The sequence below is a fragment of the Eleutherodactylus coqui genome, chromosome 10 (genome assembly GCF_035609145.1).
Source record: "Eleutherodactylus coqui strain aEleCoq1 chromosome 10, aEleCoq1.hap1, whole genome shotgun sequence".
NCBI classification, from domain to species: domain Eukaryota; kingdom Metazoa; phylum Chordata; class Amphibia; order Anura; family Eleutherodactylidae; genus Eleutherodactylus; species Eleutherodactylus coqui.
Window position 1 is genome coordinate 102,826,835 of NC_089846.1, and position 11,031 is coordinate 102,837,865.

General features: G+C 42.1%; 1 protein-coding gene across 1 annotated transcript in view; it reads right to left on the reverse strand.

Moving 5' to 3' along the window:
* LOC136580797 (uncharacterized) overlaps nucleotides 1-6,950 on the reverse strand; it is a 390,741-nt gene extending 383,791 nt beyond the window's left edge. The window contains exon 1 of the mRNA XM_066581655.1: nucleotides 6,670-6,950. The gene's annotated coding sequence lies outside the window, so the exon portion shown is untranslated. The remainder of the gene's footprint in view (nucleotides 1-6,669) is intronic.
* Nucleotides 6,951-11,031: the final 4,081 nt, after the last annotated feature.

Sequence of the window (11,031 nt, forward strand, 5' to 3'; positions counted from 1 at the left end):
AACCTAACCCTAAACCTAACCCTAAACCTAACCCTAAACCTAACCCTAAACCTAACCCCCTTGCTGGTCTCATGAAGTAGCATTCGTGCACATCTCCAAAGAGGGGTGTGTACCCAACAACCAATCAGGTCGCTGGAATCGCTCACCGCTACTGAAGTGCGGCTGAAATACCAAATAGGACCCCTGTAAGTGCGGGCCATATTTTTTTTGTCTTATAAATATTTCCCTTTGTGCTGTTTTTGTATACCTGGGGTTGAAACGCGTTGTTTTAGATTTTTTTTTTTTAAACAAAACCAAAACAGTGAATCTTAATTAGAAAACAAGTGTGACGTTCCCATTGTCAGTACTTGTGGAGTAGCGCCTTCTTCATTTCGAGTTCTCTCTGTTAATCCTTCAAGTTTTACATTTTCTAATACATAATAGGAACATAAACTTTTATCCCACTGCTACCTAGAAAAAAAGGGCTCCTCTGTGCTCTTCCAAGATCACAAACTCAAAAAGTGTCCAACTTTCAACAACTCCATGGAAGAAAACAAAATTCAAACAGTGCTTTGATCAACACTCAACTTTTCTGCTCCATAGCCAAAAACGGTGCCATTGACTTTAATTAGAAACGCCTACCAATAAATTAACACAGAGCAGTAATTTGTGAGTGTCACAAAAGCAACTTCATTAGAATAGACATAATAAAACAATGTAACACACCCAGCCTGATAACCGATGACACCTAAGGTTTATGTCAACTATTAGTCTAGCACTTCATAGCGGTATGCTATTAATATAGGGAGAAGCCTACACAGCAAGTCCAATGTCATTAAAGGAGGTAATTACACAGGAATCACACATATAATGAGGCATACAGACCAAAGCTATCATTGCTCCCTCGCTGAGTGTCCTACTGTGTCCTCCAAAAATGACACATCGGAACAGAAAGCAGGTCATTCGGAGACGTTTGCCTCTCTGGTCATTGCTTGACTCATTACAATACAGAGAGATGTTTTTACTTTCTTTCTTCACATCCTTGTGTGGCTGCTGGATTGTGGACATAGCTAAGTGTGGAAGGAAATGGCATAAGTATTCTCTGTAGAGATGAGCGAGCATACTCGCTAAGGACAATTGCTCAATCGAGCATTGTCCTTAGCGAGTATCTCCCCGCACGGCAGAGTAAGTTCAGCTGCCGGCGCGGGTGACAGGTGAGTTGCGTCAGTCAGCAGGGGGGAGTGGGGGGGGTGGAGAGGGAGAGAGAGATCTCCCCTCCGTCCCTCCCCGCTCTCCCCCGCAGCTCCCCGCCCACTGCCGGCAGACACATCTTTGCTCCCGAGCGGGCAGGTACTCGCTAAGGACAATGCTCGCTCGAGCAATTGCCCTTAGCGAGTATACTCGCTCATCTCTAATTCTCTGCAAAAATCTTTTTTGCATTTGTTAAGCTCCTCTCCTCATTAAAGAACCTTTCACAGTATTTGTTCCTCCATAACAGGAGTTTTCACAATAGGAAGCAAGAAGCTCGGTGGCCAGAAGATGCCGCATAGTGTAATATTCACTATGCCTCTGATCTGCTAAATCAACACTTCATCCAAAGAGGCTTTATTCAGCGTCTGATGAATGCTTTCGACTGATATGGTCAACCAAGTCAATCCCTGTTGCTTTATAGCTAGTTACATTATGCCACAACTCTTTGCCCACTCGTGGTTTATGGATCCTACTAGAGATGCGCGAATGTACTCGTTTAGGGCGATTTTGCACCCGAGCACCGCTTTTTAGAGTAACTGACTACTCGGACGAAAAGATTCGGGGGGCGCCGGGGGACGGGGGGGCGGCGTGGTAGAGTGGGGGGTAGCAGTGGGAAACAGGGGGAGCTCTCTCTCTCTACCTACCCCCCCACTCCCCTCTGCAACCCCCGCCCCCCCCCCCACATCTTTTCGCCTGAGTAGTCAGTTACTCGAAAAAAGCAGTGCTCGAGTGCGAAATCGCCCTAAACGGGTACACTCTCTCATCTCTAGATCCTACACATTCCAAAAACTAAAATGTGAAATAGAGACGATATTATATTTGTTATATTACATGATTTATCATTTTATACCACTGCTTCAGCTGTTACTCATTGGCAGTTGTAAGCACACACTATTTGGTGGAATTCCTCTGTGACCCCCTTAATGATGAGCCTATTTTTTGCTTTAAGGGCAAAGCGATTGTCGTCATTACATTGCAAAAGCCATAACTCATTGGCATAGCCGTATGAGGACATGCTTTTTTGGGACAAGTTATATTTTTTAATGGCACCGCTCTGGGGTATATGTGATGCGTCGTATATAGAGATGAGCGAGCGTACTCGGAAAAGCACTACTCGCTCGAGTAATTTGCTTTATCCGAGTATCGCTGTGCTCGTCCCTGAAGATTCGGGTGCCGGCACGGAGCGGGGAGCTGCAGGGGAGAGCGGGGAGGAAGGGAGGGGAGATCTTTCTCTCCCTCTCTCCCGCCCGCTCTCTCCTGCTCCCCGCTGCGACTCACCTGTCAGCCGCAGCGGCACCCAAATCTTCAGGGACGAGCACAGCGATACTCGGATAAAGCAAATTACTCGAGCGAGTAGTGCTTTTCCGAGTACGCTCGCTCATCTCTAGTCGTATACCTTTTATTATTATTATTTTTTTTTTTGGAGGAAGGGGGGTGGAAAAGCCGTGTTCACTATTCAATTAAAATAACATTATAACTTTCTTATGTGGATCAGCACGATTGCTACAATACCAAAATCTGCGTTGTTGAGATCCATAGCGTTGTTATTTTTCTAGCAGCGGAGCTGTATGAGGGCTTGTTTTTTGCGGGTTGTAGTTTTAATTGGTACCATTTTAAGGTACACGTGAGTTTTGGATTGCTTTCTATTATGTTTTTCTGAAGCAAACAAAAGAAAAATAGCAAATCTCGGCATCCGTTTTTTAAATTTTTTGTTGTCTGGGTCGTTATGAATGCAGTAATACCCATTATATGCTCCTTTTTATGGTATTTTATTCATTTAAAAACGTCTTTTTGTGGGGAAAATAATCTTAAATTAAACGTCGTTGAACTTTTTGGGCGCTATTTTTTAGTCTTGAAGTTGTGATAATCCAATTGCTATAAGTACATTCCATTACTTATGTGGTGCATTCTACTAAGACTATTACAGAAGCCTATTAGACTCTGCCAGAGGCGTGGCCTAGTCGGCAAAGTTACATGGCAGACATGGAGGCCCTTGTCAGCCTGCCAGCTGCCATGGGAACCTGTTGTTAGCTTGCAATGACACTATTGAGTGCCGATGGGTGCCACAAGTATCTCCACCCCCCCTGTCATCTGCTTATATGCAGTAGTTGCTATTGATTGTGACAAGTAAGGGGTTAAACTGCCGGGATCTGCTGTATATCTGCATCTGTTAGTTAGGGCGGGGAACTGGCTGTCAGCAATCAGTCAAGTCATCACCTTAAAAAAGATGTATGTGCAGGTTAAAAGCCCATTAGTGAGGTCAGTAAAGAGGCGAATTGGCCGTCACAAAGGGGTTAACATTGGGGGGAAATAAGTTTACGACCAATTGTTTAGCTTCCAACTCAAAAGGCCTTTGGTGTTAACTATTTGGTTGCTCATGGGGTCTTAACTAGATCCTCAGCTCTTGAGAACAGTTACAATTCTGTTCCATGCTCACGCACCCTGGAAAACGGAAGCGAGTTGGGAGAGGAAAGCTCAGAATGTCTTTGTTGACGTTCATAACAACTCTTCTAATGATTTAAGTCATTGTGTTCAAAGCTGGAAGGAACTTGCTGGAGTGTTATAAGTTCAGCCCTCTAAAGACACACAACATTTGTCCAGTAGTCGGCACAATCGTTCTGATGCACGTGTATGGAGGAAACCAAAGCAATGGCGGCAAGTTCAACAAAATAATATATTAATCCTTAACTAGTCAAAAATGTGCGTTTATGATGTTGTTATAGCAAGATATCTGGAAGTTAATTATCTAACAAAGGATTAAAGGGTCACCGATGGAGTTGGATTTGTCTTGGTTCCTGGTTTCCTTATTATGCTTTTGCAAAAACTGTTTTGCCTCTTTTACAGAGATTGGACAGACATCTGTCTGGGATGACTTAGTGATCCTGCATTGAGCAGGGGGTCGGACCCGATGACCCTGGAGGTCCCTTCCAACTCTACCAGTCTATGATATGTTCAACAGGGTATATGTGGGCTCTACAGTTGGACTAGACTGAACTCAGGCACTGGGCAGCCGATGCCCCACTTATTTGCTACTTGAACTTCTGAATCCTCTCTCTGGATAGACGAATGAGAATGAAGCACGATTGAATGAAAGAGCTTGCCGTCCTTTCAACGTGATTGACTAGAGCCATCAATTGAATGACTTTATCTTTTCTCTATTTATTTGTCATTTTGAGCAGTCTGAATGAAGAAGAAGCCATACTGCCCCATCCAGAGTCCATATTGGCAAGATGTAAGTAATATATTCAAGCCCATCTCTAATGAGCTTATCATTCTGTGTGTCAAGGAGAGTGAAGTGCAATGGATGACTGTTACACCCTGCATGGATTTTGGAGGATGCATAAGACTAGGAATCCATCAGCTTTAGTCAACTTAACTTTGCTAACAAATATTTTATATTCACAGCGACTATCTTCCTATTACTCAGACTAAGGCCCCCCTCAAACAAGCCCCGAATATTTGCAGGATGCATGATGTTTTTTTTACATGCACATCGGCGTATTTTACTGTACTTTTTGCACCCGCAAGTCATGTTCAATCGCATGCGGCAAACAAAGATGCACCGATTTAAATGGCTAATTAGTCGGATGAGTTCCAGATGTGTTTTTTTGCATCTGCAATTACACCGTGTTACACATCTCCTAGCGTATTGCGTGTGCTTTTGCACATCCCTATTGACTTCTATGGGAAGGTTTGGTGTGCAAATATGTAGGAAAATAGAGAACGCTGTTTTTTTTTTTTTTGAGCAGCCGAAAAGCGCAGGAAAAATTGGTGCAGGTGAACAAACGCACAAAATCAACGGGTTCTATTCTCTATTAGAGATGAGCGAACGTGCTCGGCCACGCCCCTTTTTCGCCCGAATACCGCGATTTTCGAGTACTTCCGTACTCGGGCGAAAAAATTTGGGGGTCGCCGTGGCGGCGCGGGGGGTTGCAGCGGGGAGTGGGGGGGAGAGGGAGAGAGAGAGGGCTCCCCCCTGTTCCCCGCTGCTACCCCCCACGCCACCACGCCTCTCCCCGCCCCCCGACGCACCCGAGTACTTTTCACCCGAGTAGTGAAGTACTCGAAAATCGCGGTATTCGGGCGAAAAAGGGGCGTGGCCGAGCACGTTCGCTCATCTCTATTCTCTATGTATTGCGCGCACAAATTTTGCATACGCAAATACGGCCGCATAAAGGTGGCCTAATGGTATACCAAATTAACAGGACAGGCTGTTAATAATTGTTTGCAATATGTGCCACGCAAAAAAAAAATAAAAAATACGACATACTTTATTACTTGGTACAGGTTCCCTTTTTTTCATTTTGAAAATATTTTTCATCCAGAAAAACGAAAACCGAATGGAATTGAAGCCTTTACGCCTGCTTTCCGGTTTTTTGAAACCCCATTGAAATCAATGGAGGAAAAAAAATGGATTCATTTTCTTTCTGTTTTAATTCACTTCCTCTCCTCCAAAAACAGAGAAGAGAGACGCAAAAACCCTGAACTGATCCCACTGCAGGTGTGAAAGCAGCCTAACACTTTCCATGTTAAGCTTTTATATATATATATATATATATATATATATATATATATATATATATACACACACACATGTATATCCTATATTAAACACTTTAATGTGATTTGCAACAGATTTGCAACATTGATCTCATAAACGTGTTTACATAATAAAATAGAAATACCTCTAGAGGGATGTTCAAAATAATAACAAAAATGGCAAAACACAAAACCACATGTTTCTGTGTCTTCTGTACCATAAAAGTATTCAGGAAGGATTGGCACTGGTGATGTGTATTATAAGCAAATTTTGACATTCACTCTAGCACCTACCTGCAACTTTGACATGTTTTGTCATTTGAAAAGGGTCTAATTCCTTATTTTTATGTAATACACAATATGTCATTTCTATACAATAAAAAAACAGCACTAATGGAAAACAGTGATGAACTGCTGTAGTAAATAAACTTCATACAAGACAGTTTTTTCTCGGAGTGTGGTGTGAGATCTTAAGCAATATGATGCACAGACAAGAAAGCTGCAGATCAAATTAATCCTTCAGTTCCCAAGAGCGACAGTTTTGATGTATGACTCCAAAAGCATTTCTGGTATTTGTGATGCAGGAATTGCCCGTGTCCACCTTAACTGAAACTGCTTGAACAATACATTGGCACTGCCATAATTAGCAACTAATAAAACCATGCATAATCAGATATATGATATTATAATTACTTTCTAGAAACAATACATTGGCTCTGACAGAAGTATCATTTATACTCCACCTTCTTTTAAAAAGTTTCTAAACTTTTTAGATTACTTGCGAAGTGTTGAACTCGCCCTCCAACTCTTAGTATAGTATATAACTCTTATCCCCTAGCAGGGTCAAGGCTGCAATAACACTCAATCATCATTCACACATGTAAATACAATCCACATTACCTCACGTGTTTCAAGCTGAAGCAGCTCCTCCAAATACTGTCAGGGATAGGTCTGCATATTTGCTGTCAATCACAGACAGGCAGTTCCAGCTTGTCTGAGACCACAGTGCACTGCTTGACCAGTACTGCCAATACCATCAGCTACAATGTATCATCCTTGCAATTCCAAAATTTCCACCAGAAGTTTTCATCTTTCAATCCAACAATCCTGCAACTTGGAGTTAAAGAAGTGCAAAAAAAAAAAAGTTTAAAAGAAGAGGGTAAAAAAAAGCTCAGTAGAGCTAAATCAATAATAACTAGTAATCCAGTGAGTGTCTGACGAGAATCCACGTGTTTTCAGCTAGGATCTGCTTAGGGATGAGGAACAGGAGTGGGAGTTGAAGCCAGGGGTGTGGAGTTGAGAGCTGCCTGACATGAAATGGATCTGGTTTCCAAGCTCAGGGCAGGGCTGCAGCTCTGAGATCAGACATTGAGCATTGCCTGCTCTCACCTCGCCAATCGCAGAGACTCAGCGCCGAGTATGTCATCAGGCTCTAATCAGGAATCTCCAACTGCACAGTCAAAACTTCCTCTCTGAAGAATAAGCTCATGTTCTTTGTTTTTTTTTTTTACATTTCAGGCTGGTGACACCAAGGCTATTGTCGGTCATTGTTTTTACTATGATGACTTTTCAATAGTTTTTTTTTTCAACTTTTCATTCTCTGCAGGATGTACTATACAGCCCTACAGAGGGATTTCTGTACAAATAGATGTAGCGTTTGCTCTTATCATATGCAGCCATCAATAGGGAAAATTTTTCAATACTTTTGTGGGATATAGAGCAGAAATGGTGCAAATTGCTCCAAATTTACTAAAATGGTGCAGGTGGTGTAGTAAATTTGACACAACTCTCAAACCCTCGTGGCTATCACAGATTTATGCTAGTGTTTTGTATAAAGTACAGTATACATGTTGGCTGCGCAGCTTTTTTAGACAGTTTTCAAAGCTGTCAAGGTTGGCACACTCTACTTTTGGATCAGTTTGCAACTTTAGCCGATTTTTTTTCTTAGTAATTCCCCTTCATTCTGACAAAGTGAGTGTTAAATTAGGTTCAGAGCTCTGTAATGGTTCTCAAGCGTTGGCTGAGTGAATACACAGCTTACTTCTTCTATAACTCCTATAAGTCGGTTGCCTTCTTCTCCCCACTGTTTCCAACCAACAACCCGGAGCCTGGCCACCGCTCTAATGTCCCTTGGCCTCTCTCATTGTCTCAGGCCTTCTAGCAGCCACAACATTAGTCTGTAAAAGGAAAACTTAAGATATTGAGAATTATTTCTAACTGGACAATATCTGGTGGATCAGCTGAAAACTCCAACCGATTTGCTTTACAGGGACAGTACATTTGTACAACTGTTAGAGTTCTTGTATGGGACCTGCAAAGTGACACTTTGTAAACCTTCTACTACAAAATACAAACATTTTCATTCTAAGAGGTTATTTATTTTTGTAATTAGACAGAAAACATAAACAGTTTATGTCTAACATTAGTAATAAAAAGGCATAAAACATTCTTTTTTTTAGGAATGTCAGGGTGGTTCGATATCTGCATTGGAACGTCCAGTTGAAGATTCTGTCGCAGATCCGTCACAAAATACCAGAAGAAAAATCGCTGCATGCAGAGGTTTTCCTCCGGGTAAAAGCTGAGCAGTTGAGCGGAAAGCAAGTGGATGCCATTATATCCTCTTAAAGTGCAATGGTGAATGCTTGTTGTGGATTAGAGCGATCGAGGAATAAAGATATCTTCATTCTGGGAAGAGTAAGGCCTCCGTCACACGGGTGCGAATCCGCAGCAAATACCGCCCATTACTTCCTATGGAGATCAATTGTGATTTCCACTTGGGGAGTAAAAATCACAGAATGCTCCATTTTCATGCGGGCTCCACACGGACAGCTTCCATTGAAGTCAATGGAAGCTGTCCGACCCACCGTCCGTCTGCTATGAACATTGCAGACAGGTCACGGATTCCACATCATCGCCTAGCGATGGCGCAGGAAAAGAAAATTGAAAAAAAAAACCTGTACTGTGCATGTGCAACAGCGAGCTGCCGGGTCCATCCGCAGTACAGACAAGATGGCGACACCACTGCTGCCAGACCCAGAGTCCACTGCGGGATCTAAGACCTTCGGAAGCACCTGATTTACCTATGTGCCAAATTTGGTGCAGATTGGTCCAGTTGTTTGGCCGAGCATAAAGAACAGACACCAGAAATCCATTATATATATATATATATATTTAGATCTCAGCCTCAAATAGTCAACAGTCTTCCTCTAACATCTTATATTTTTAGGCTACTACACGCTCATGTTATTCCTTCCAAAACAACCTTCCTTAGGTGCCTCCAAATTGGCAACCCAGTGACCATGACTTCAAAGCCTCATTGACCACACATTTGGTGGATTTGTGTCTGCAGTTGCTTAATTTTCTTATGCCAAATATTTGACTTGATGTGGTTTCCATGTTTGACTTCCTAAATAAGCAGAATTACCCCTATGAGTACTGGAACGTCCTCGATCTGTCCGGTTTCTCTGGCAACCATTGAATGGTATTTTATCTTCTATATATACCGGTATATAAAAAGTTCAGTTAAAAGGAAAGCCAGCTTGAAGCTTATAGTTGTGTCATTGCCAGCTATGTACACTATTCCATTTTATCAGTCTGAACCGAAGCCAGCACCTCCGAACTAACAGGGCTACATTCATGCTTTATTTTTTGACATAACAGAAGAATCCCACACATTTCTCTCCTCTTGGGGAAGTGATTAGTCAGCACTTTACACTGCGCCGAAGTGACAGGAGAGAACTGAATGAAGGTTACAAGAGAGCGAGGTGTGTCGCCTTAATTCCGCCACACACGGCACCTCATGGGGATAGCTTGGGCACCTCAGGCATTAGGACACTGATCTTGCAAGAACTGGCTTATGCCTACGTACGGTTAACCTCACCCTGATTCCGAAGATGAACATGCCAGAAAATAGGTGAAGCTTATAAAACTAAATAACAAGTCCTTTCCTCTGAATGATATCCTGACTCACAGTTTTTCCTCTCATAATAATTATATGAACACTTAATGTGACCTTCTATTATTACGCAACTGAAGTGCATCCTTTCCCAACCAAATTGTTTCGGATTGCAAAAATATTTTGTATCCACTGCTTCCATGTGCTACAAATGTAATTCACTATATACAGTGTTTCCCCGAAAATAAGACAGTGTCTTATATTATTTTTTGTTCAAAAAGGTTTAACTTTCTTACATGTATAGCTGCCTGGACACTATTTAAATTGACTTTTTTAATTAACTGTTAGCGGGGCTTAATTTTGGAGTAGGGCTTATATTTCAAGCATCCTCAAAAAGCCTGAAAAATCATTTTGCATCCTCAAAAATTCTGAAAAATCATGCTACGTCTTATTTTCAGGGTATGTCTTATTTTCAGGGAAACAGGGTAAAAGAAGACCTATGCCTATATAAAAAACATACTTTTCATTGGTGAATGAGGACAGAACTACTCTGGGTAGGCATTACTTACACACCCAGCACAACATGGCACTGAACACTGCGAAACTAACTTATTGGAGACTAGACATTGGCCCTACTAAGTCCCAAGGGAGTACAAGCTCAATCACCACTTGGAAGATAATATAACACAAGGTCATTAGCAAATGGGAAGATGGAACAATACCTCTGCAGTACCACCTATTGGATGGCAGCATTCCTGCAAGTCAATATCAAACTTTTTAAACAAGCCTTATAAGAATCACTGGGAATTGTGAGCCAAAGCCAGAGTAACCATACACAGACAGCTGTTTCAGGGTTTTTGCCCCTCATTATTGTGCAGTAGGTTTCTGGCTTTGCTAGTGAGAGGGCTTTAGACGTGGGTCAGGAAGGGTATTGCTTCCCCTTATAGAGGAGACTTATAAGGCCATCCAAGTTCATCTGAGAAATAAGCAAATGGCAAGATGGAACAATATCTCTACATCGCTACCTATTTGAAGGCAGCATTCCTGCAAGTTAATGTCAGATCTTTTAACAAGCGTTATATAAACAACTGGGAGTTGTGAGCCAAAGCCAGAACCTTCTTCGGAAGGAGAAGACAGACACGCACAGACTGTTTCAGGGTTTTTGCAAAGTAGGGCATATCCCCCTCAAGCTAAAGGTGTAGTGCAAGAGATTGCATGTATTGAAATGGAGAGAAGATGTAAGTTGCGTCCCAGGGCAAATATATGTTTATTGTGTACTGTGCCTTTAAATGCTTACAGATATGTTACTGCCCTATTCTGACTGTTAATAATGCACTGTATATGCCGTTACAGTACTATATTGTGGT